This window comes from Pristiophorus japonicus, chromosome 6, assembly GCF_044704955.1.
Source record: "Pristiophorus japonicus isolate sPriJap1 chromosome 6, sPriJap1.hap1, whole genome shotgun sequence".
Taxonomy (NCBI): domain Eukaryota; kingdom Metazoa; phylum Chordata; class Chondrichthyes; family Pristiophoridae; genus Pristiophorus; species Pristiophorus japonicus.
Window position 1 is genome coordinate 75,719,686 of NC_091982.1, and position 27,184 is coordinate 75,746,869.

Below are 27,184 nucleotides of genomic sequence, written 5' to 3' on the forward strand. Positions count from 1 at the left end.
GCACGAGGTCGGAGGAGGGCCATCCATCGTGCCCCTTTAACGATTGCTTGAGCCTTGCGCCAGCAGCTCATCCGTGACCACTTCAACTACTGATGCCTGAGGGCTCTGCGACCACTTTTGCGCATGGACATGTTTATTCTTTGCAGTTGTTCCTACAATGTGTTGTGTTAATGGAACATGAAACAGTTTTAATGAAAAAAATATTTTATTGAAAAGTTAACATCACTGTAATAAAATATTTGTTGTATCAAACTTTACTTTTTAATATGACTCTTGAAGATCACTTAAAAACTTTAAGATCACTTATAAACTTGTAAAGTTGCAAAAGTTACAAAACAATTTCTATGTGAAAAATTTTACACTCTAAGATCACTTACACTTCAAGGTCACTTTTTAGATGCAAAATTAAATAAGTTACAGAATGTGAGAGCATTTGCACTATAAGATGACTTGAAAACCCTGAGATCACTTATATGTTGTAAAGTTACAAAACTTACAAAACAGTTTCAATGTGAAAAATCTTACACTCTGAAGAACACTTAAACTTCAGGATCACTTTTTAGGTGCAAAATTAAATAAGATACAAAAAAATGTGAGAGCATTTACACTATAAGATCACTTAAAAACCATAAGATCCCTTATAAGTTGTAAAGTTACAAAACTTACAAAACAATTTCAATTTGAAAAACGCTACTACAGCTACATCAAGAACAAGAACAAAAGCAGCAAAGAAAGGCTGCAACCATCTCTCATCCATATCTCAGTGAATGTTCACTTCCTCATGGGGGTGTCATTTGATCGACCGGGCTGTGTGCCCTTATTGCAGCAGCTACCTCAACCAGGCCCACCCTGATGGCCTGTGCCGACACTTGCATGCCCTCCCTGACGGCCTGTGCCGTCGATTGCACTCCCTCGGACATTCCCTCCCTAAGTTCCCGTGTCATTACTGCTATTTCTCCCGTCAGGACAGTCAACTCTTCACCCACTGCACTGACGCTACCGATGAGTGATTGGGTAAGCTCATTGGTCTCCATACCCAATGCCACAACCTGAGTCGCATCTGTTGCACGCTGCATCTCAGGAGAGCGGGTCTCCAATCTCCTTCTCCTCTGCCTGGGTCTGCCTCGTGGCACCACTACACTGGGAGGCGCGGGCATGGACGGTGGGATGCTCGGTGTTGCAAGCGGCACCACTGCACAGGGAGGCACGGGCTGGGACTGTGGGACGCTCTGTGTTCCAGTCGGCAGAACTGGAGGAAGAGGCTCGGGCTGGAACGGTAGGACGCTCTGTGTTGCAGACGGCAGAACTAGAGGGAGAGGCTCGGGCTGGAACGGTGGAATTCTCTGTGTTGCAGACGGCAGAACTAAAGAGAGAGGCTCGGGCTGGAACGGTGGGATGCTCTGTGTTGCAGACGGCAGAACTAGAGGGAGAGGCTCGGGCTGGAACGGTGGGTTGCTCTGTGTTGCAGACGGCAGAACTAAAGAGAGAAGCTCGGGCTGGAACGGTGGGATGCTCTGTGTTGCAGACGGCAGAACTAGAGGGAAAGGCTCGGGCTGGAACGGTGGGATGCTCGGTGTTGCAGACGGCAGAACTAGAGGGAGAGGCTCGGGCTGGAACGGTGGGATGCTCTGTGTTGCAGACGGTAGAACTAGAGGGAGAGGCTCGGGCTGGAACGGTGGGATGCTCTGTATTGCAGACGGCAGAACTAAAGGGAGAGGCTCGGGCTGGAACGGTGGGATGCTCTGTGTTGCAGATGGCAGTACTAGAGAGAGAGGCTCGGGCTGGGATGGTGGGGCGCTCGGTGTTCCAGACGACAGCACTCGAGTGCGAGCCGTGGGCTGAGATGTTGGACGAATGGGTGTAAACTGCTCCATGATATCAGCAGCAGCACGAGGACCCGAAGCGTCGGAATCAAAACCATAGTAGGTGGAACCAAGACCTATGCTAGGGGTTGAAACTCTGATGCCCTTTGATGGGGTCTCATAAACATTAATTTGGAAGATCTCCCCTGCAGACATTTCAGTCATCGCTGCCATCATCCAGTCTGGTTCGTCCACAGCTGGTTGTACTGGTTCTTGTTCTGTACCCTCAGGATCCTCGGGATTGGCAGCAGCAGCATCGTCATCATTGTCATCATCATCATCATGTTCTGCAAAATACATCAGAACAGTCAAATGTTTAACAGCAAGGGAGGGGGCCGGATGGGTGGCATGAGTACTCTCACACATAGCAGGTAAGGCAGCAGGTTGATTTAAAGGGCCACGATGCATTTTCAGGACTTACCCTCTTCCTCGCGTGCGGGCCCAGCTTGTGCTGTACTGATTGCTTTACTCCATGTACGACTCATCATAGCAGCTACCCTTTGTTCCAAGGGTGTCAGTGGATGCAGATTGGGCGTGCCTCCTCCTGTCCGAGTTGCCTCCCTTTTGTTGTGGGCCAATTTCTTCTGCAAAGAGTAAAATATAACTTTTTACAGAGTGTGTCAGTCTGCAGGGTGGGACATACAGATAGCCAGGTCACAATTACGATTAAATTAAAAATGGGAAATATTACTTACACTAACTACTTGACCAAGGTCGTGTCATTTCTTTTTACACTGACTTCCAGATCTCATGGTATGCACCACTGCGCAGTAATCTTCTGCAACTTGGTTCCAGCATTTCTTCATTTCTTTTGGTGGCACTTTTATGCGACCTCTGTAGCTGGTATCTAGCTCCTGCCATCTCTGCTCAATTACATTGACTAATATCTCTACTTCCTCATGCAAGAAATTCTTTGTTCTTGGTGGACGTTGATCCATTGCAAAGTTGAATTGGCACTCTTATTTCTCAAAATACACAGTCCTTAATTTGCATGCACCAATGCAGCACCGGTTCTGCAAGTTTATCAGTGAAAAGCTGAACTCACTGATTTCAGCAGGTGATTTATTCAACAGTGCTGCTAAAAGCACTCCCTCACACACAAAAATATCACAAAAATTAAATTACAAGCCTTTCCAGGGGTCCAAGAGACAAATCTTCACTTTTTCTCCAGTCCCTTGAAAAATGGCCGAGTGCCAATGTTTGTTTGACACTGCGCATGTGCGCATGCTCCAACGCGCACGCGCAGGGTTGCCGGCACGACATTGGCTCATTTAAATTAGACCCGCCCCCCACTGCTGACAGAATCGGCGCGAGTGTTTGGCTCCGCCCCCCCGCTGTGAAGAGCGCGCCGCGCCAAGCAGAGATCGAGCTCCGAGGAGCCGGAGAATGTCGCAGTTTTTTTCATGCACACTTTTAGGCGCAAAGAACAGGCGTGCAGCTCGGGGCTGCACCGTTTTCGGCACGGCCGGAAACTTGGGGCCATAGAATTTACAGCACAGAAACAGGGCATTCGGCCCAAATGGTCTATGCCGCCGTTTATACTCCACACGGGCCTGCTTCCATCCCTCTTTATCTAACCCTAACGTACTGTTCAAAATACACGGCATATAAAAAATATATATTGCCTGCAGTGAGACAAGGCAAATGTATTCACGTTCACGCTATGTTGCAGTCTGTCATTCTTTTGTTTTGCAGAAAGGAAGGCATTACTTGTCTAAAAAGCAAAATGGATGACTCCTGTGACATCCCTTTGCTGTTAGCATTGAAGTCGTTAACATTGAAGATAGGTGAACTTCACTGCCACTGTTAATGCATGGTAGATGTTTGTCGTTGCAAGTCTTTGTGGAACAGGTGACACCTCAGAACAGCCTTTCTGTTGAGGCCGAACCTCCTCGTGTGCTGAGCTTCCACCGTACTTAAGTTCAGGACTCAGTATACCTCACTAATTAGCACTACACCTGTGCACTCTGACCAAAAATTGATAAACACTTTGCACTTTTGCCACTGGTAGGTCCAAATCTGCCTGTTCATTCATCTCACTAATTCCAATCTAAAAAGAAGTGAAACATTTTTAATTTGATTTCGCAACTCTAGAATTCTGCACCATTAATTATCTTAACGAGGCCTTAAAAAGCACAAATGGATTTTTTCCAAACTTTTTAGCTAATATTCATTATTCCTTTTTTGAAGAGGTGGAATACTCACAGATAAACTAACCATGGCTGAATAGTCATTGTTATTTCCTACCAGTAGTAAGTCATAAGAACATAAGAAATAGGAGCAGGACTATGCCATTTGACCCCTCGAGCCTGCTCTGTCATTCAATGAGATCATGGCTGATCTACCTCAACTCCACTTGCCTACACTATCCCCATATCCCTTGATTCCCTTAATATTCAAAAATCTATTGATCTCTGTCTTGAATATACTCAACGACTAAGCTTCCACAGCCTTCTGGGGTAGAGAATTCCAAAGATTCACCCTATCTGAGTGAAGAAATTTCTCATCTCAGTCCTAAATAGCCAACCCCTTATTCCGAGACTGTGACCCCTGGTTCTAGATTCCACAGCCAGGGGAAACATCCTCCCTGCATCTACTCTGTCAATCCCTGTAAGAATTTAGTATGTTTCAATGAGATCACCTCTCATTCTTCTAAACTTTAGAGAATATAGGCCTAGTCTACTCAATCTCTCCTCATAGGACAATCCTCCCATCCCAGGAATCAGTCCGGTGAACCTTTGTTGCACTCCCTCTATGGCAAGTATATCTTGCCTTGCGTAAGGAGACCAAAACTGTACACAATACTCCAGGGGCTGGAAATTGATCAAAAACCGCTCCCACTGGTTTGCCACCCCAAAAACCGCTATGATTCATCTATTAAGAATGGCAGAAAATTCATGAAGAAAGGAAAAAAATCTGCCCGGCAAGAAAAATTGCTGTTGTGCGAGGATTCGCGGCAAAAAACGTGATCCTCGTCAACTTTAGTCCGAGGTCCGATTACTGCTGCGAGTTGGGCCTAGGGAGGGGGGAAAGCACAAAAGTATTTTTCCAAAAAATAAAAAAAAACAAAATACATTCACAATCCTTTTCTACTGAAATGCTGCAAACGAATTTTCAAAAAAACTTTAACTTACCTATTTGCGGGTTTCATACCGACTGACGTTCCAAAGGCTGCTCCGACTGGTTTTTCCCCGATGTTTTTTTTTCCATCTACAGGTCACTGCTGTGGCCAAACTCGGGCGGAAGCGGTTTTCCCAGTTTTGCTCGCCGGCGATCCGCTCCCCAGCGGTATTTCAAAACCGCTGGTGGAACACTTCCATGAATTTCCCACCGGGTGGTTTTCCACCCAAAACAAAGAAATACCACCGAAAAACACGGCAGATGGGTGATAAAATACCAGCCCCAGGTGTGGTCTCACTAGGGCCCTATATAATTGTAATAACGGCCAACATACATTTGCTCTCTTAATTGTTTGTTGTATCTACATGTTAACTTTCAGATATTCATATACAAGGATATCCAGGTCCCTCTGAACACCAACATTTCCCAATCTCTCACCGTTTAAAAAATACTCTGCTTTTCTATTTTTTCTATCAAAGTGGATAACTTCACATTTCTCCACATTACGGGGCCAAGTTTCGGCCTGTGTTGCTCCTGTTTTTTTGGAGCAACTAGTTTAGAATGGAGTATCTTAGAAATTGCAATTCTCGGCATTTAGTTTGCTCCAGTTCTAGTCAGTTAGAACAGTTTCAGTTTGAAACAGATTTTTTTTTTCAAAAGGAGGCATGTGCGGCCACTTACGCCCGTTTTGAAAGTTTAGGCAGTGAAAACTTACTCCAAACTAACTTAGAATGGAGTAAGTGTAGATTTTTGTACACTCAGAAAAACCTTGCCTACACTTAGAAAATCAGGCGTAGGTTACAAATCAGGCGTATGGAATGGGAGGGGGGTTTAATGGGAAGTTTACAAACATTAAACACTTCAGTTTTGCAAATAAAGAGCCATCATCAATAATAAATGATAAATACATCAATAAATCAACCAAGAAATCAATCAAAAAAAATTAATAAAAAATTAAAAAAAATTAAAAATCAATAAATAAAAAATGTTCAACTCACTGACTGCAGCACCAGGAGCCCTCCAACAATGTGCTGGGATGGCCCCCCGCCCCCCCCCCCCAGTGTGTGTGTATCTCTCTCTCTCTCTGTCTGTCTGTGTGTGTCTCTCTCTCTCACTCTATCAGTGTCAATGTGTTTCTGACAGCGAGGGAAGGGGGGAGGGGAGAGGAGAGGGAGGGAGGGGGAGGGGAGAGGAGAAGGAGGGAGGGGAGAGGAGAGGGAGGGAGGGGGGAAAGGAGAGGAGAGGGAGGGAGGGGGGAGAGGAGAGGAGAGGAGAAGGAGGGAGGGGGGTAGGGAGGAGAGGAGAGGAGAGGGAGGAGGGAAGAGGGAAGGAAGGGGGAGAGGAGATGGAGGGAGGCGGGGGAAAGAAGAGGGAGGGTGGGAGAGGAGAGAGAGGGGAGGAGAGGAGAGGGAGGGAGGGGGAGAGGAGAGGGGAGAGCTGGGGAGAGGAGAGGAGAGGGGAGGGTGGGAGAGGAGAGGGGAGGGAGGGGGGAGAGGAGAGGAGAGGGAGGGGGGAGAGGAGATGGAGGGAGGGAGGGGGAGAGGGGAGATGGAGGGAGAGGGAGAGGGGGAGAGGAGAGAGGGGGAGAGGAGAGGGAGGAGGCTTAATGGGCCCGGCTGACGTGAAGAAGCCGGGCCCAAGACTTCGGCCGGGGCATGCCCCCAGCAAGATGCCGGGCGGGCGGGCCCCGCTGAAGGAGTTAAAGGTAGGTGGCCGGGGGAAGCCGGAAGTGGCGGGGGGGGGAGGGCGGAGGGTTGTTGGAGCGGGAGCTGGGTGGGGGGGGGTCGTCGGAGCGGGAGCTGGGGGGTGTCTTCAGAGCGGGAGTTGGGGGGGTCATCGGAGCGGGAGCTGGGGGGTGGGTAGGTCGGAATGGGAACTGGGGGGGGAGTGGAGCGGGAGCTGGGGGGGGGGGCCAGGGCGGAGCGCGAGCGGGGAGGGTGGGTGCGCGGTGGGGAGCGGAGCGGGAGCTGGGGGGTGGGGGGAGGGGTCGGAGCGGGAGCTGGGGGGGGGTGGTGTCGGAGCGGGAGCTGGGCGGGGGGAGGCGTTGAGAGAGCCAGCTGGAGCCAGAGCAGGAGTTGGACGAGGGAGGTGCAGCCTGTTCCTCGCAGCCCCAGTGAGGCCATTCGGCCAGGGCTAGGGGCTGCGTGCTTCGGGCCCCTCCCACACAGTTTTGGGCGCCAGGAGCTACTGCTCATGTGCACCCACTGTAGCGCCTGTGCAGAGGTCCCGGCACTGTTTTCAGCGCAGGGACCTGGCTCCGCCCCCCACAGCTCGTACTGCGCTGCGCCGAGCTGCAAAGGACCTGCAGGGAGCCGAAGAATCTGCAGGTATTTTTTAGGTGCACTTTCGGGCGTGAAAAACGGGCGGCGCCGTTCTAGGCGCGGCCCGAAACTTGGGACCTATTTTCCATTTGCCATGTTCTTGCCCATTCACTTAGCCTGTCTATATCCCCTTTAAGCCTCTTTGCATCCTCCTCACAACTTACATTCCCACCTATCTTTGTAACATCAGCAAACTTGGATATATTACATTTTGTCCCCTCATCCAAATCATTGATATAGATTGTGAATAGCTGGGGCCCAAGCACTGATCCTTGCGATACCCCACTAGGTACAGCCTGCCAACCCGAAAATGACTACTCTCTGTTTTCTGTCCATTAACCAATCCTCAATCCATGCTAATATATTGCCAATCCCATGAGCCCTAATTTTGGTTAATAACCTGTTGTATGGCACCTTATTGAATGCCTTCTGAAAATCCAAATACACCACACCCACTATTTCCCCTTTATCTATTCTGCTAGTTACAACCTCAAAAAACTCTTACAGATTTGTCAAACTTGATTTCCCTTTCATAAATCCATGTTGATTGCCTAATCCTATTATTATTTTCTAAGTGCCCTGTTGGCAGATCCTTAATGATAAATTCTAGCATTTTCCCTACTACTGATGTCAGACTAACTGGTCTGTAGTTTCCTATTTTCTCTCTCCCTCCTTTCTTAAATAGCAGAGTTACATTTGCTACCTTCTAATCCTTGGGAATCGCTCTAGAATCTATGGAATTTTGGAAGATGACAACCAAGGCATCCACTATCTCTATAGACACCTCTTTCAAAACCCTATGATGCAGACCATCAGGTCCAGGGGATTTATTGTCTTTCAGTCCCATTAATTTCTGCAGTACTACTTTTTAACTAATACTAATTTCTTTCAGTTCGTCATTCTTGCGAGACCCTTTATTCTCCATTATTTCCGGGAGGTTTATTGCATCTTCTTCCGTGAAGACGGACACAAAGTATTTGTTTAATTTCTCTGCCATTTCCTTATTCCCAATTATAATTTCTCCTGTCTCAGCCTGTAGGGGACCCAGATTTACTTTCGCTAATCTTTTCCTTTTTACATACCTACAGAAGCTTTAACAGTTTGTTTTTATGTCTCTCGCTAGTTTATTCTCATATTCTATTTTCCCTTTCTTTATCAAATTCTTGGTCCTCCTTTGCTGAATTTTAAAATCCTCCCAATCCTCAGGCTTACTGATCTTTTTGGCAACATTATAAGCCTTTGATTTCATACCATCTTTAACTTCTCTTGTTATCCACGCCTGGACCACTTTTCCGGTGGGGTTTCTGCGCCTTAAAGGATTGTATATTTATTGTAAATTATGTATTAATTCTTTAAATGCTAGTCATTGTTCGTCTACCATCATACTTTTTAATGTAGTTTCCCAATATACTTTAGCCAACTCGCCCCTCATACCTACGTAGTTTGCTTTGTTTAGATTTAAGACCCTAGTTTTGGATTTAACTAAATCACTAAATCACAAAATTCTATCATATTATATCACTCTTCCCTCAGGACCCATTTAATACATTCTTTAAGGCAAATTGATTTTCTTACCAAAATTAGTACCCCAGTTTTCCTGAACCCTTTCTTTAAATGAGAAGTAATCGATTCAGAATTAGTCTTATATAGATTGTTTTATATTGCTCTAGGTCAATGACTGAATTCTTTAACAGAAAAAACACTTTCACTGACAGGATTGCACCAAAGTGATTCTGTAATATTTTTGAAGTTTTTTTACTTTATTTTTAAATGGCAAGATTTTTTTTAACATTGATGTATCAGACTACTATCGCACTCCCTATGTCTCGGGGTTTTCAGTTGCTTTGATATCTAAGCAGGTTATAGGACCCTTTTCAGTTCATTTTGGCTGCTGCTTTTATCTTGTGCCTTCACTTGACCCTCATTTTCAGTCAAAAGCTGGTAAAGTAACACGTTACTAGACTCTGTCTTGGGCTTTAATAGCCAAGCCAATGTATTAAACAGTAAAAGAAAAAGAAAAAAGTAGCAGTAATTAATCATAATTTTTTACAATGTTACAGATAGTTATTTAACTATCTCCTCGTATAATAGAAAACAAAGAAAGTTTTCAACTGCAATGCTAAGTGTCATAAGTAATGTTTTACTGTAGTGCTCCTTTTCTCACCATCTATAGAAGCTATCTGACCTGACCACCTCTCTTCCCAGGTGACTGATAAACTCTACAATTTGAAAAAGAAAAGCTGATGAATCGCTTTATAAGTGAATTTAAATAATTGTCTGTGAAATTCCGAAAATGCTGCCAACCAAACTCATATTTGAAGATATCCCAAAAGATTGAAAAGAATGTTGGCTCCTCCCTCAGCCACTGTATTAAGTTAAACTGAGACATGATTTCTATAGGTAAAGCTGTTTCTAACCCCTAAAGTCTAGTGCTATGAGTTTTTCCAGATTAATGAAATAAGATGGGCCAAATGGTCTTCTTCGGTAAGACTATTGTATCTCAATATGGAAAATGGACATTAGATTTATCAGAATTCATGGATGAATACTATACCCATTCTACTGCTTAATGGATCTATTTATTTATACACATCAACAAATAGGTAACAAATTCATTCGCATGACAGGAAACCGCCTGATTTACTTTCTATGGTTCAAAGTGCTCAGTCTAAATCTAGATCTTATTAAATGGCGGAGCAGGCTCGAGAGGCCGTATGACCTACTCCTGTTCCTATTTCTTATGTTCTTATGAAATGTGAGAATGTGCTATGATTTGTACATTAGTAGATTTGAGCTTAGTTCTGATTTAAGCATGGAATCCCAACATACAAAACCACTTCTCGGTATAATAACCCTTGTTAAACTGCACCTTGCAAAGCGGAAACAGCTCTGGATTATCTCTGAAAGTGTCAAGAATTATTTTCCCAAAGCACAGTGTAATCACAGAGTTGTTCTCGAACTAGTCAGGAGTGAATAACAATTGGTTGCAATTATAGCTGAAGGATAGTTTGACTTCCAAATTGTCCCTGAATGTGATACACAACCACACATATGGGCTGTAATTTTGATTACCAGGGCAGGCCGGCTGCGCCTATTAAGCCAGGCCTGAGTGATATTTAAAGCATCCTTGGCCACATTTGAAGGTTCATCTAGGAGGCAAGAAGTTTATCTCACGATCTGGTTATTGCTGAGCCTTGCACAGATGACTTCACGGAGACAGAGGGCGCAACCCAGATTTTCTGATGACTCCCTACATATTCTTGTGGAGGGAGTCAGAGCATGCAGGGAGGTCCTCTTCCCTGCTGATGGGGGGGGGGGGCGGAAGAGAACTCCCCAGGAGACTAAAAGAGCCTAAGTCCAATTAGCAGAGGAGTGAACAGCAGGGATGTGGTGAGGAGGACCTGGATTCAGTGCCAAAAGCGCTTCAATGATCTCATGAGATCGGGAAAGGTGAGTGCAAAGCCACACTCGCCTTCATCCTGGTGTGCCGGTCACCACATCCCCATCACTCTGCCTTCACAAGCCTGCTCCTGCACACCAACATACCTTGCACGTCCACCCATCCCTCTCTCTCTAGCTACATATTCACATCTCCTCTGACTTACCACCCCTCACACTCACCCTCAACCTAATGCAATCATACCAACTAACAACATGCAAGGACGGCATGCAAGGAGTGGCCTATACATTCCTTACACTCATCCTATCACTCTCACTCAAACTTTTCTTCTTTCCCTCCTTGCAGGAGAAAAGAGCCCACAATAAGAGGGAGAGGGGGAGAACCAAAGGTAGCCCTCCATCCTTTGTCACTTTGACAGCAGCAGAGGAGGTCGCAGGAGTTGCCGAGTAGGAGACGGAGAGAGGGGGACATCTCAGCAACCTGATAACAGAATTGCATCTCATGTCATACAGCAGTCACTCACATGGGGCCTGATGTCAGCAGCCAGTGAATGTTCATCAAGTGCATAATGGTACTGTTACCTTTTCTTAATATAACATTTCTAAATCATCTCTTTACTCTCCCACAGGTCCATCAAGAGCACCCTCACTGTTCAGCCAGAGGAGGAAGATGACTCATTAGAGAAGCCTTCAGCCTCTGTGGGTGCACCATCACCAGATCTAAGCGCACCCAGCACCAGCGTAGATATGCACACCTCGGTGGGTCCTACCCGAGATCGATAGTGTTGTCACCTGGTGTCCCAAAAGGCACAAGTGAGCAAGAGGAGATTTGTGGAGACAGGGACAGCATTAGAGACTCCTCGCTGGAGGGCGCAGCACACTCCCAGCTCTGCTTCGCTGCATGCAGACACTCAGCCTCGGGGGCCATTGAGAAAGAGGGCAATCCTAAAGGTGTAGGAAGAAGTGCAGGGGGCTCTGACAGGTTTTGCGACTGTGATGTCCACAAATTTGCAGAGATGGAGGTCCATCTCCAACATGAGAACTACCATGTTGCAGGCGATGGCGGTGGTAGGCTCTTCCATGGAAAGGATGGCCACCTGCATGGAGCAGCTAATGCGCCACTCACAGGAGCACATGCTGTCTATGGAGAATAGATGGCAGAGGCTCAAAGACCTCCTCACTAGGAGGGATGTAAACGTAGACTTGGATCCTCATGGTCCATTGCTGTTCAGCAAGGTTTTCTCCAGCTCCTTGCTAGCAAGGAGGTGCGGGAGTCCCATGAGAGGAATGATGGTGAGAGGGGACATGGAAGTGGGGGCTCCTCTCAAAGCGCTCACACTTTTCCCCCATTGCCTCCCTCTCAGTCAACACCCCAGATGCCCCTTCGGATCCCGATGGCCGAGTTTGCCCCTGCACAGTCTCTGGCAGACTTTGGCGGTGCCATCAGAAGCTCCAAAACCCAGAGGACATTCGCCAAAAGTGTCTACACAGTTGCAGCTGAGAATGGAGCAGGCTGTCTCCACCTCTGCTGAAGCCATATGGGTTGCAACTCATAGAAGAACGCGTAAACGAAAAATGACACGGAAGTAGCTGCACAAGCGTAAGCACATGGACGTTTAAAGATGTGTTTGTGTTAAGGTTCCATTACTGTTATATAATGTAGCCAAGTTTGCTGATGATACAAAGATGGGTGGGAAAGCAAGTTGTGAGGAGGACACAAAAAAGTCTGCAAAGGGATATAGGCAGGCTAAGTGAGTGGGCAAAAATTTGGCAGATGGAGTATAATGTGGGAAAATGTGAGGTTTCTAGTTTGACAGAAATAATAGAAAAGCAAATTATAATTTAAATGGAGAAAAATTGCAAAGTGCTGGAGTACAGAGGGACCTGGGGGTCCTTGTGCATGAAACACAAAAAGTTAGTGTGCAGGTACAGTAAGTAATCAGAAAGCAAATGGAACGTTGGCCTTTATTGCAATGGGGATAGAATATAAAAGCAGAGAAGTCCTGCAACAACTGCATACAGTTTTGGTCTCCATATTTAAGGAAGGATATACCTGCATTGGAGGCTGTTCAGAGACGGTTCACTAGGTTGATTCTGGAGATGAGGGCGTTGATTTATGAAGATAGGTTGGCCCTATACTCACTGCAGTTCAGAAGAATGAGAGGTGATCTTATTGAAACTTATAAGATAATGAGGGGCCTCAACAAGGTGATGCAGAGAGGATATTTCCACTCATAGGGGAAACTAAAACTAGGGGACATAGTCTTAGAATAAGGGGCTGCCCATTTAAAACTGAGATGAGGAGGAATTTATTTTCTGAGGGTTGTAAATCTATGGAATTCTCTGCCCCAGAGAGCTGTAGAGGCTGGGTCATTGAATTTATTTAAGGCGGAGACAGACAGATTTTTGAGCGATAAGGAAGTAAAGGGTTATGGGGAGTGGGCAGGGAAGTGAGTCAATGATCAGATCAGCCATGATCTTATTGAATGGCTGAGCAGGCTCTAGGGGCCGAATGGCCCATTCTTGCTCCTATTTCTTATGTTCTTGTGTTCTTATGTTATATCACATATAAAAATATTTAATTTCACCATTTTCCAGTCATGCCCATTTTTGTCTGCTACTTTGGAAGTGGCTTCGTGAGTTCGAGTGAACGGTGAGACATAATGTTACCTCTAGCATTGGGAGTCAGTGTGAAAGGAATGGCCTAGCCAGTGCAGGGATGCTTTATGGTGTTGTTGGTGGTGGTGGCGCGGAGGGGGGGGGGGCGAGGGATGGACTTGGTACAACATGTGGGTGTAATGCAGAAAGTTATGTAAATCTGGCCATAATGAGGCCATCCCTGGCAACAATGTGCTCGGGTGTTGCTGGCATCTGGAACTCAGGTTCTTCCTGCTCCTTTTCGTCTTTCAGCTGATGGTCCTCCTCCTCCTCATATAGCGCTAATCCTCCTTGCTGTGGTGTATTGTGCAGCGCACACCAGACGACGATGATTCTGGAGACCCTGGCTGGTGCATATTGATGGGCTCCTGCAGATCTGTCAAGGTATGTGAAGTGTATTTTCAGCATGCCTATTGTTTGCTCTATGACACATCTGGTGGGACATGTGGCTTTCATTATAATGCTCCTCGGCCTTATTGCCTGGCCTTGTCAAAGATGTCATGAGCCTCGTCTTTAGTGGATAGCCCTTGTCGCCAAGCAGCCAGCTGGAAAATCTGTTTAGTGGAGTGAAGAGCTGAGGGAGGCTGGACTGGCACAGGATGAAAAAGTCATGACAGCTGCCAGGGAATTCGGCACACACATGCATGATGATCTTATGTTTGCAGATCAGCTGCACATTGAGGGAGTGGCCTAGGTGATGATGGAGTGCCTTCATGGCCACATGTGTGCAGTCAATGATGTCCTGCACCCGTGGGAAGTCAACCAGAGTGGCAAAGTCAGGCGTCCACTGGCTGGCTTGTCAAACATGGTGTCGGCGACCTGTGTGATGCATTTGTGAGCAGTGATGAATATAAGAACATAAGAAATAGAAGCAGGAGTAGACCATTTAGCCCCTTGAGCCTGCTCCACCATTCAATAAGATCATGGCTGATCTTCTACCTCAACAACACTTTCCTGCACTATCCCCATATCCCTTCATTCCTTTAATATTCAAAAATCTATCGATCTCTGTCTTGAATATACTAAACGACTGAGCATCCACAGCCCTCTGGAGTAGAAAGTTCCAAAGATTCACCACCCTCTGAGTGAACAAATTTCTCCTCAGCTCAGTCCTAAATGCTGACTCTTTATTCTGAGACTCACAAATGTCTGCTGCAGATCTCTGGAAGGAGCCTGAGGCAAAGAAGTTAAGGTGCTGGTGACTTTGACAGTCACTGGTAAGGAGTGTCCACCAGGTCCCCTGGGCACCAGGTCTTGCTCCAGCAAGCTGCAAATGTCTGCGCCGACTTGACACAATAGCCTGAGCCTCCTTTGGCATCGCTGTTCAGTCACATCGAGGAAGCTCATCCTCTGTCTGTATACCCTGTGTTGGGGGTATTGCACCCCTGCACTGATGCCCTCTGTATGGGAGAAGGTTGTTATTGCTGTTGCTGCTGGTGCTGCTGGTGTGCCTGCTGCTGCTGGTGTTGGGGCCTGGTCCGATTCTGAGGACCAAGGTGAGACAGTATAAATTACACTGATGCTGATATAATAGATGGCAGATCAAGTAGAGATCAGAGAAGCAATCTCCAATCCCGCACACATGGCAGCACGAAGATTCCGGCCGTGATCTCCCTATGCAGTGCACTCTGGAGCTTTGAGCGTGTACACCATTACATTTGTAAATATTGGAAGGAAGCCAGTATTTCCGGTCTGGATTTCTGAATTACACTTTTGTGCATTCAGAACCTTTCTACTATAACATTCTTGGAATGTTAAATTTACAATCCTGCTCTAAAAAAGAAGGCATTCTTTTTTAAATTGGGAAAATTGAGAAATGCCCAGGGCCCACAGTTCAAAACATTATCATTATTACAAAAGCAAAATACAGCGGATGCTGGAAATATGAATAAAAATAGAAAATGCTAGAAATACTCAGCAGGTCAGGCAGCATCTACGGAGAGAGAAAAACAGAGTTAATGTTTCAGGTCCATGACCTGTTGTCAGAACTGCAAAAAGTTAGAGATGTAACAGGTTTTAAGCAAGTGCAGATTCAGGGAGAGGGGGACAGCGGAACAGGGGAGGAAAGAACAAAAGGGAAGATCTGTGATCAAGTGGAAGGCTGGAGGGATTAAAAGACAAAATGACTACCATTGTTAAACAGAGAGAAGGAAATCAAGAAGTAGTGATTAAATAATGCCAAGCTTGGATTTAACAGTCTGAAGATTGTAGAAATGAACGACTTAAGATGGTGAGTAATTAAATAGTTTTGCTTTCCAGAAGAATAAATTAGAATAGAAGATGCTGCATTGGATTGTTTTTAATAGCCAAAAAACTCAATGTTAAATATTATCAGGAAATAATTATTAATGTTATAAATCTAGCTACCTGTGTAAAATATGTTTTTCTTAAGTTTTTTTTGATTCAATTGAATTAAGCTAATGATTAAATGTGTTGCTTGGCTTTTTTTAGTGTATACAAGCCATGATTCAAGTGTAACCTTGCTTGAGCTATACAATATCCTGTCAAAGTAATCAGACATTTATCAAGATTCATCTGTATAGGTGAAAAAGCAAAGCAAAAAATAGCTGGTAATCAAATATGCCACTGGGAAAGCCTAGACATAACAATCTGTTATGAAGGTAACCTGATACATTTTATTTGTACCTGCTGTAGAACAGAATCTGGATCACTCATGGCAATTAGTCAGGCGACAGGACAAAAGAGTGCAAGGTTACCCTTGACTGCAGACACCCTCTTTATATTACAAGACCACTTCAAGTAGAAGTGGTTCTATAAAAGCTTTAGATCCCAATGCAAAGGAACCTCTCTCATGACATAAATGCGAGAGATTCCACAATACTGACAGAAATAAACAAACAGCTGCAATATATGTAGGCTTGCGCAAGTCCAGTTGGTTGAAGTTCGCAATTTGCAATGTCATTTCTGGTTGCCGGACCTTATCCAGTGGCTGGGAATGTTGATAAAGGCAAGAGGGCTGAAATCTATTTTTACACTTTGTATAGGCCAGATGAATGTTCAGCTTGCCTGCCATCAGGAAAATTGTATCTGCATGAGCAAGCAACTCTTACATTTGTCGCCAGAGGTGCGGATTGGGCCACCCCAACCTGCGAGAGGACACCACCGCCGGTCGGGAGTACAAGAGCAGGAGCATGCCACTGCAGCTTCCAGCATGAGCTGACACAAGTGTGCGACGGCTTCGAGGTGGGTGATGTCATCAGGACCCAGGTCGCCGTTTGGAGCGTGGGCAGGAACATCGGCTGAACCCTGGGTAAAGCAGAGGAGCGGGAAGGTCGTGGAGGACTTGCGATGAGTGATTGAGGTGGAGGAGCGATGAGGAATCGTGGCTGAGATTTGATGGGTGATCATGACGGAGGTTTGGCAAATGTTTGGTGCGGAGGTGCGGCAGGAGATCGTGGCGGAGGTGCGGCGAGTGATTTTGTGGCGGAGGAGCGGTGAGAGATTGTGGCGGAGGTGCGACGAATGAGGGTACGTGACCCAGAAGAGCCGAGGGCCAAGGGGCAGCATGGGCCCTCCCACACTGCGATATGTGTGCACACTAGGTCTGTGCAGCAGAGCAGGTCTCCAGTCACCTTGGTTAAGCCTTGCCACTGGATAAAGGCCTAGCTTTGTCAAGCCCGTGTGGTGGCTGATGTGCAACGGTCACCACACGTTAAAAAAATCCACGCACAGGCATCTTCCACCCCCTCAATTGGAGTTGAGGACTGGAACATCGGGTTCTTCATTGAAACATCTGTGAACTCATGTGGAAGCAAGTTATCCTGGTCGAGGGACCGCCTATGATGATAATGGTTGGGAAAGTACTGGGGAAAGCCACCTTTCCAGGTGGGTTTCAGTGCCTCCACAGGCAGTCGAGCCACCTCGTTACTTTACAAGTCAGCAGTGGCAATACTGGAAGGTAAGTGCCGGGGAGGTGATCATCCTGTTGCAAATTTTGAATTTTCAGAATTTTGAATAGTTGAAATGGGCGTTTAATTTTGACAAAAGGTGGCAAATAATATCTCACTCAAGGTCTTGCTATTAGACTTGCTTTTCTTTGCCTCCCAAAATCTTTTGCAATTGTTTGACCTGTTTTTCAGGGTGGAGAAGGCGGTGTGAGGTGTTGAACTGCAAATTTTAAACTGCAAAAGCGTATTCTTTGTTATTAGTGACAGGGTCTGCTGTTGTAACTAATCGCTTTAACTTTTTGTTATTTAACTCTTTTCCTGCAAGTGGAATATAGTCTAATGCACGGGGATTAATTTGAAGTATCGGAACTGTTTTCAGCACAATCCTTTCATGCAGCTTGTGATCATTCATACATTTTAACATAGTAAGATTGATGGTAATGCTACGCAAACCTCAAAAACCTGTGACAGGCACTTTTGTATTAAAGGAGTTCAGCTGACTGCAGATTTGTGCTTTTCATGCCATCTAACTCAAACTGCAGGGAACTGTTGGCTTTCTCGACCAATGAAATTGTGGGCCTATGAATCTGCCATCAGATAATGTCCCTCTCGTCATGCAAGCTAAAAGCAGCAAGCTAATCCCACGTGGTTGCTCTCCTCTCCAATCATCTCTTCATATTGCATAGTGGAGCTCAGCAGGCTTACAGACAACAGCACCTAATGTCAACTATAAACAGGAGACAGCAATGCACAGAGATTGTAACAAATAAGAGCACCTTGAGAATGCTGACAGCAAGAAATTGCGGTTAATTACATTTTGGAGCCGGAGTGAAAGGAAGCTTAGACCTTCCAATTTCTGCAGTGAACCTGCTGATATAAAACAGATGTACTGCTGACTCACGTTTACAGGTTTCTGTGATTTTATTAATAAAGTAGTGAATTATTATTTGCAATACTATTTATGAATCATCAAGGTGAGTGGTGCTAAATTGTTTACTTGTCAACACAATTATTATTTGTACAGAATTGAATGTCATAAAAGAACATGCATCTTTCACATCCTCAGACATCCCAACATGCTTCACAGCGAAATAATTACTTTTGAACTGTCTTTCCTGCAGTTATAGCCTTTCCCTGGCTGGTTATACTGCATTCCAGGCATATTTTTTCCTAAATGCACAATTATGGTCAATTGTGTGGTGATTATTCACTATCTGTGAAAAACCAGACTCTGAAGTGAGGCGTGACATTCCTCTTTTAAGTAAAAAAGGGAGTGTTGTCTGTTCTTTACTGTAATTAGTGCCTCACTAACAAAGTTGTGAGATGTGTGGAGTTTTTTGGTGGGTCCAGGAGGAGCAAAACATTTTTTTTAATTTTCTGGGCCTGTTTAGTAGAGACGTCCAGGGCTCCCTTTGGGGACTGCTGGTTATAGGCACACAGCATTGCTCCACCCATTTGTATCTCAAAATTGCAACTAGGGTACTCAACATCATAGGCAGTCCCTCAGAATTGAGGAAGATTTGCTTCCACTCTTAGCATGAGTTCTTAGGTGGCTGTACAGTCCAATATGAGAACCATAATCTCTGTCACAGGTGGGACAGACAGTGGTTGAAGGAAAGGGTGGGTGGGCGGGGAGTCTGGTTTGCCGCACGCTCCTTCCGCCACCTGTGCTGGATTTCTGCATGCTATGTACATCATAAGACCACGATTGGTATATTGCAAGGACACTACCCAAGATGACGGCAGGTGAAGCGAGTTAAAACCGTCCAGAATTCCAACAGGAAAGAGTGAGTGGGTCTGGGACGGGGTAGGTGGTTAAATGCACTGAAATTGACAGCACGGCGGGAAGCTGGCTTCAACCCTTCGGCTTCCACATTTCACTCGAGCGTGTTCGGCTGTGAGCGAGAAACCCCCTCGAGTGAGGTGGGTTACCGAATTAAAACAGTTAAGAGCTAGTTAAGAGATTACTAAAAGCGTTTTTTACATGGGTTTTCAAATTTAACTGTGCTGCATGGGATTCCCAAGCTTCCTGGACCTCGCCAGTGAAAGCAAGGCGAGAGCACAGCGGCAATTGAGGGGGCTGAACAAATGATAGGCAAAAAAAAATCGCATAAGTAATGAGACCTCACACCTGCTTCCTTGCTGAAGTGAAAGGCTTTTGCTGACTGCACTGTTTCTGAGAGTTTGCGTTCAGTAATTTGCAGCTGATTTCTACACTTTGCAGGTTACTTTCACTACATTGGAGGATTGTGCGTCTGATCTCCACTTTATCTGACATCTATCAGATCAGCATGGGTGCCATTCATGCTGTTTCATCTTGAACATCAGATTAGGACCAAGATGAGCACCAGCAGCAACAACACCAGCAGCAACACCAGGAGCAGCAGCCCTCTCCTCACAAACCTGATGCTCCACAGGAGAGAGGGGATCAGCACAGGGGTGCAGCTCACACGAGGCAATACCTCCAACACGATATATAGGCAGAGGATCAGCTTCCTGGACATGACTGAACACCAGTGCCTCAGGTCATGGCAGATATTTGTAGCCTGTTGGAAAAAGATCTGCTGCCAAGTAGACCTGGTGGACATGCCTTATCAGTGGCTGTCAAAGTGACCACCGCCATCAACTTCTTCATTTCAGGCTCCTTCCAGGGATCTGCAAGAGACATTTGCAGGATCGCGCAGTCGGCCACCCACAAATGCCTCACCCAGGTGACCGGTGCCATGTTTGTCAGGGCAGGCACTTGTTATGTATGCAATAAAGGTTCAAACTGAGTACTGTTTAGCTAAGCAAGGTACAACCTTGCTTCTGCTTTATTTCGGCCCAAAGTGCCTGACTCACAAAATGACTGGCCTTTTATAACAGAGCAGCATCATGTGTGTGCTGCTTAGTGGCCTCCAACAATGACACCACTTGGTGGCTACAAACAGCATGTACATACATGACAATATCCTCCTCTGAGATCTTATCACAGTCTTTCACAGGTTGAGACGGTCTGGCGCTTTACGCTCCCGGGTTGACCGTCTCAGTTCAATTCCGGACTTGGGTGAATGTGCGGAGTGTGTTGTGGCTGGTGGCTGGATGGCTGATTTGTTGGGGGTGGCAGTGGCCATGTGACGAATTGCAAGTCATATTTATTGAACAAGTTCGTGATGGAAATTCCAGGTTCACTGATGATCCTTGAGTCCACTGAAGGCTGCTGGTAGGTTGGTTGTTTGTCGATGGTTTCTTCGTCCGACTGCTCTGGCTCGTCTGTGTGCCTCAGCTTTGTTTGACCCATGTGTTTCCATTTGCACTCGATTATTCATTGAGAGCAAATGGAAACCTTTTCTTGGGCTTGAGCACATATTCTAGACTCTGACCAGTGCAGCACTTCAAAATTATTTGAGGTGCTGTCCTTCAGGTAAACATGGAATCAAGGTCCTGTCAGTCTGCTCTGGGATTCAGGGAACGTTAAAGATCAATTGGCTTTGTTCAAAGAAGAATAGGAAGTTGTTTGGTATCCTGGCCAAAATAAATTCCATCAACCACACCGGATTAATGGGTGATTCAGCTAATTGCTGCCAACAGGATCAATTAGTGAACAAAATGATTGCTGCATTTGTTTACATAATAACAGTCACTGCATGTAAAAGTAATCCATTGTATATGAAGTTCTTTGACAAGTTTCTGAGCAATATGATAAGCTGCTAAATAAATACAACCCATTCAAGCCTTTCTTGAAAATTATTCATGTGTGTGCAGTTCAAATTCAAAAAAAATGATTTTAGCGTCATTGAGGCATTCACAACAAGCTTTGCTGAGAATCAATAATTACAGCTTGAGAGTAGTGAATTGTTAAAAAAAAAAATGCAATGTGAAACTGGAACAAATCATCCAAGCTGTGAGCAGAAAAATTACCTTACATTCAAAATGCCATTGAAGAAAAATCCATTCAGGAGATTACAGTCCGAGGTGTTGCATGAGTCAGCAGAGCTATTCCATACAGTCATGCCATACAGGCTGAATATTTAACAAAATGTTCATATGTGCCCCAATGATGTATTATATTAGGCCGAACGTAGTATGAGATACCTCCATTTAAAGGAGACTACCTTTATTAATAGTATACGGCAAATCCTTTTCATTTACAAATCTAAGCTCCAATGCATTAATGTGTATTAAAAGTAACATTTAACTTATATAAATATCACACCGTGAGCCAGTTCAGTTGTGGAGTGTGAGATTTCTGAGATAAGTAGCGAAATAGAACAGACAGCAAAAACGACAATTTACAGATCAATAATGACATCAATGGCATTTTGAATTTAAGGCAATTTTTCCGCCCACAGTTTGAATGATTTGTTCCCGATCAGTCAATGGTGTGAAGATAAGGAGAAGTGTTGTGCATGGTGCCATCCACTAACAACTGGAATGTCAAGGAGCCATTGGAGACCATTGGCCTGACAGTAAAAGCAGAATCATGCACCAGGAGAAGTTGATGGATATCCGCATAAAGGTGTCTGACTTGAGAAAAGTATCAGGTGTCAGTCGCGTTTGTTTGTATACTTTAACATGCTTATCCCGAATTAATCCTGCAACCTACTGTTATTGTGACACAAAGGGAAGTAATGAATATAGTTGAGAACTAGTGCAGCAGCCCAAAAAAATATAGAACAGAAGCAGTCAACTGGGTAAAGAACAAGATCCAGAAGAAGAATTTGTATACAGAGCTGCAAGTTATGCTCACTAATATTCCCAGTGTAAGTATAACTAGCACAACCACACCACACAAGAAATGTTGACCCCCTAACCCATCACTGTGACTTCTGACATGCTCTGCTGCTAACTATTTGCTTGAAATCTGGATTGTACTCTCTCATGCCCTCTCTATTTTCCTTTCTCCCATTCTCTTCTTCTCCCCAGCTCAGTCCCCTACCCACTTCCACTTTTTCTAATTCCCCTCTCCCTCATTCCCCTTTCTCTAGTTATTTCCGAGCTCTCAGTCCATTCCCTTCCTCTCATTGGTATCGGAGTTGGTTCCTTTGCCCCATAAACCCCGAGCAGTGCCTCTGCTGTAGGAAACAGCATCTGACTCCTTTTCTGGTGGAGATGCTGGTGTTGCTGAAGGTTTAAGTTGAATATAGCAATATTTGCTCCCTTGCTAGCTCCAGGCTGGTTTATTGTTTAAGAGTCTAGTGTGCGCAGGAGACCTTGTGTTAGGGGTTAAAATGAGTTACTTTATATTGCAACTAATCCATACTTATTGCTTAGCTAAATCAGAATACAAGGAATTCTGCCTGTCTTACTGTAGTGCTGCATCTCTTGAATCACAATTGAAATTGTAGACGAGCGGAAAGAGCAGCACTTCAGCAATAAGAGAGCCACTTGTGGCTCACAAAACATTAATTGGCCACCACTGGCTTAAAACAATTGGAGACTGACTATAATTATTCACATGTACAATTCACAATTATAATATGCTTTTAAAGATTCTCACAAACTTTCTGATGGCAAGATATCTTACAATAAACAATGCATAAGACCACAAAACTATATTGCAGCCTAAAAGTACTGGACAAAATGCCTACTCATTCAATACATATTTTATTTCTACTTGCAGAAAAGGCATCAACCCTCAAGCCTGTTCCACCATTTACTTCTCACCTGTTGCCCCCGCCCCCTCAGTCAGTGCTGCACATGCCCCAATGCCCCTTGTGTCCCAATGGCCGAGTTTGCCCCTGCACAAGTGCATGTTGAGCGGTCTTTAGCGGGACCCTCACAGACTGCAAAACCCAGAGGACGTTGGCCAAGAGCATCTGAGCAGTCAGAGCAGGAAAGCCTGCCTCTACCTCTGCTGAAGCCACAGGGGTTGCACAACATATAAGTGGTAGGGAGAGGAAGATGGAAGAATTTAAGTTGCACATGGGTATGCACATCAACGTTTTAGTGTAAAGTTTATATTTACATTTTGAGGCACATAGAATTATTTCTTTGCACCACTTTCCCATCTTGCCCATTTTTGCCTGCAGCTTGGCAAGTTACCGAAGTCACTTGTAATGAATGGTAAGACTGACTTAACTGCAAGCAATCGATGTCTGTGAAAGAAATGGTTTAGTCATTGTAAGACTGCTTTGTGGTTGGGGGTGGAAAGTGGGTTCAGAACCTGGATGCCAGCTGTACGGTCTGGTGCAACCTAACTAAATCGTGCCATTATGAGGCCAGCCCGAGCATTCCAGGCAGCAATGTGCGCTGCTGCTGGTGCCATGTCCACATTAACTTCCTCCTCCTCCTGTTCATCCTCCAAAGAGGTTCTGCACCTTCCTCCTCCTGTAGCTCCAATCCTCACTGTTGTGCTATGTTGTGCAGAGCGCAGCATACCACGATCATTCTGGAGACGCTGGCTATTGCATATTGAAGGGCTCCTCCAGATCTGTGCAGGCATCTGAATCGCATCTTCAGCATTCTGATTGCTTGCTCTGGTACACATATCTATATTGCCTTTGATTATGAAGCTCTTCGGCCTCTTTGCTTGGCCTCCTCAAGGGTATCACCAGCTACGTCTTCAGTGAATATCCCTTATCTCCAGAGTCTGGGCAGAGTTGCGAAGAGCTGATGGAGCGTTGACTGGCTCAGGACAAATTAATCATGACAGCTACCTGAGAATCTGGCACACACCTGCATGATGATCTTTTTGAGATTGCAGACGAGCTGCACATTGATGGAATGGAAGCTCTTATGGATCACGAACACTTCAGGATTATGTGGGGATGCCTTGATAGCCACATATGTGCAGTCGATGATGCCCTGCACCTGTGGAAAGCCAACCAGAACCGCAAACCTGAGCGCACATTCAATTTGACTGGCTTCATCAGAGGCAAAGCGTACATCAGTGCATGCCCTGGCAAACATGGCATCGGTCACCTGGGTGATGCATTTGTGGGCGGCCGACTGCAAGATCCTGCAAATTTCTCTTGCAGATCCCTGGAAGGAGCCTGAAGTGAAGAAGTTGAGGGCGGTGGTCACTTTGACAGCCACTGATAAGGCATGTCCACCAGGTCGACTTGGCAGCAGATCTTTTTCCAACAGGCCACAAATATCTGCCATGACCTGAGGCACTGGTGTTCAGTCATGTCCAGGAAGCTGATCCTCTGCCTATATATCGTGTTGGAGGTATCGCCTCGTGTGAGCTGCACCCCTGTGCTGATCCCCTCTCTCCTGTGGAGCATCAGGTTTGTGAGGAGAGGGCTGCTGCTCCTGGTGTTGCTGCTGGTGTTGTTGCTGCTGGTGCTCATCTTGGTCCTCATCTGAGGTTCAAGATGAAACAGCATGAATGGCACCCATGCTGATCTGATAGATGTCAGATAAAGTGGAGATCAGACGCACAATCCTCCAATGTAGTGAAAGTAACCTGCAAAGTGTAGAAATCAGCTGCAAAGTACTGAACGCAAACTCTCAGAAACAGTGCAGTCAGCAAAAGCCTTTCACTTCAGCAAGGAAGCAGGTTTGAGGTCTCAGTACTTATGCGATTTTTTTTGCCTATCATTTGTTCAGCCCCCTCAATTGCCGCTGTGCTCTCGCCTTGCTTTCACTGGCGAGGTCCAGGAAGCTTGGGAATCCCAAGCAGCACAGTTAAATTTGAAAACCCATGTAAAAAACGCTTTTAGTAATCTCTTAACTAGCTCTTAACTGTTTTAATTCGGTAACCCGCCTCACTCAAGGGGGTTTCTCGCTCACAGCCGAACACGCTCGAGTGAAATGTGGAAGCCGAAGGGTTGAAGCCAGCTTTCCGCCGTGCTGTCAATTTCAGTGCATTTATCTACCTACCCCGTCCCAGACCCACTCACTCTTTCCTGTTGAAATTCCGGACGGTTTTAACTCGCTTCACCTGCCGTCATCTTGGGTAGTGTCCTTGCAATATACTAATCGTGGTCTTATGATGTACATAGCATGCAGAAATCCAGCACAGGCGGCGGAAGGAGCGTGCGGCAAACCAGACTCCCCGCCCACCCACCCTTTCCTTCAACCACTGTCTGTCCCACCTGTGACAGAGATTATGGTTCTCATATTGGACTGTACAGCCACCTAAGAACTCATGCTAAAAGTGGAAGCAAGTCTTCCTCGATTCCGAGCGACTGCCTATGATGATGAGTATCCTGGTTGCAATTTTGAGATACAAATGGGCGGAGCTGTTTGTAGCCACCAGATGGTGTCATTGTTGGAGGCCACTGAGCAGCATGCACATGGTGCTGCTCTGGTATAAAAGGCCAGCCATTTTATGCGTCAAGCACTTTGGCCCAAAATAAAGCAGAAGCAAGGTTGTACCTTGCTTGGCTAAACAGTACTCAGTTTGAACCTTTATTGCATACATAACATTTGGCAACGAGAATACAAGAACCTTTGTTTGCAAAATGAGCACGATTGGATTTTTAGAGCGATTTGTGAAGGGAGAAGATTGGGCAGATTTTGTGAGCCATTTGAACCAGTACTTCATGGTTAACAAAATGAAGGGGGACTGTGTGCGGTTTAAAGATCTACGGTCTGATAAAGAATCTACTCATGCCTAGTGATCCAACAGAGAAAATGTATGAGGAGTTGTGTACATTGGTGCGGGAGCACCTTAAGCCAGACGACGGCATCATCATCTCGAGATACAGGTTTTATACACACGTTCGATCGGAGGGCCAGAGCGCGGCAGAATTCATTGCCGACCTGAGACATCTAGCGGGACCGTGCAAGTTTGGGACGGTGTTCGCAGACATGCTGCGGGACTTCTTTGTTATCGGTATCAACCACGAGGTGATCCTGCGCAAACTTCTGGCGGTGGAGGAGTTGGATTTAAAAAGGGCCATCCAGATCGCTCAATCATATATGGTGACGGACAGGAGTCTAAAGCAAATAGTGGTGAAGAACCAAACCTCGGCAAGTACTGTAAATACGAATGATTCGAAGTTCGGCAGAGCGGCACATGGCAGGGCCTATCCGGCTGCGTTCGCGAAACCTGTGGCTGCCCAAAGTCCGCCAGTGAGAATGTATCCCACTTCTCCGTGTTGGCGTTGTGGGGGAAATTAAGCAATATAGTTACAAAGGCTGTCTGAGAGTGGATCATCTCCAGCGCAAGTGTCCGCAGATGAGCAAGCGAGCTGCGACACACCACGTGGAGGTTGAGAGCCAGACTAGCATGGATCCGGATACGCAATCCTAGATGCCAGAGGAGGATGTGTATGGACTGTACTTTTTCATAACCAAGAGTAAACCAATTTTGATTAATGTGAAGTTTAACGGGATGTCGTCATCGCTCTGGGCCCTATTTCTCACTCAGACATCATGGAGTACTGTGTCCAATTCTGGGCACCGCACTTTCGGAAGGATGTGAAGGCCTTAGAGAGAGTGCAGAAAAGATTTACAAGAATGGTTCCAGGGATGAGGGACTTTAGTTATGTGGATAGACTGGAGAAGCTGGGATTGTTCTCCTTAGAGTAGAGAAAGTTGAGAGGAGATTTTATAGAGGTATTCAAAATCATGAGGGTTTAGAAAGAGTAGATAGAGAGAACTGTTCCCATTGGCAGAAGGGTCGATAACCAGAGGACATAGATTTAAGGTGATTGGACAAAGAACCAAAGGCGACTTGAAGGAAACCGTTTTTATGCAGCGAGTGGTTAGGATCTGAAATGCACTTCCTGAAAGGGTGGTGAAGGCAAGCTCAATTGTGGCTTTCAAAAGGGAATTGGAAAATACCTGAAGGAAAAAAATTTGCAGGGCAACAGGGCAAAGGTGGGGGAGTGGGACTAGCTGAAGTGCTCCTGCAGAGAGCCAGCACAGGTTCGATGGGCCGAATGGGTTCTGTTATGTATGTAAACTTGTATATACCTTGTATAACCACCAGAGGGCTCATCCCCTGGAGTCCCAAGGGATCCCATAATCCCTTGGAAGCACG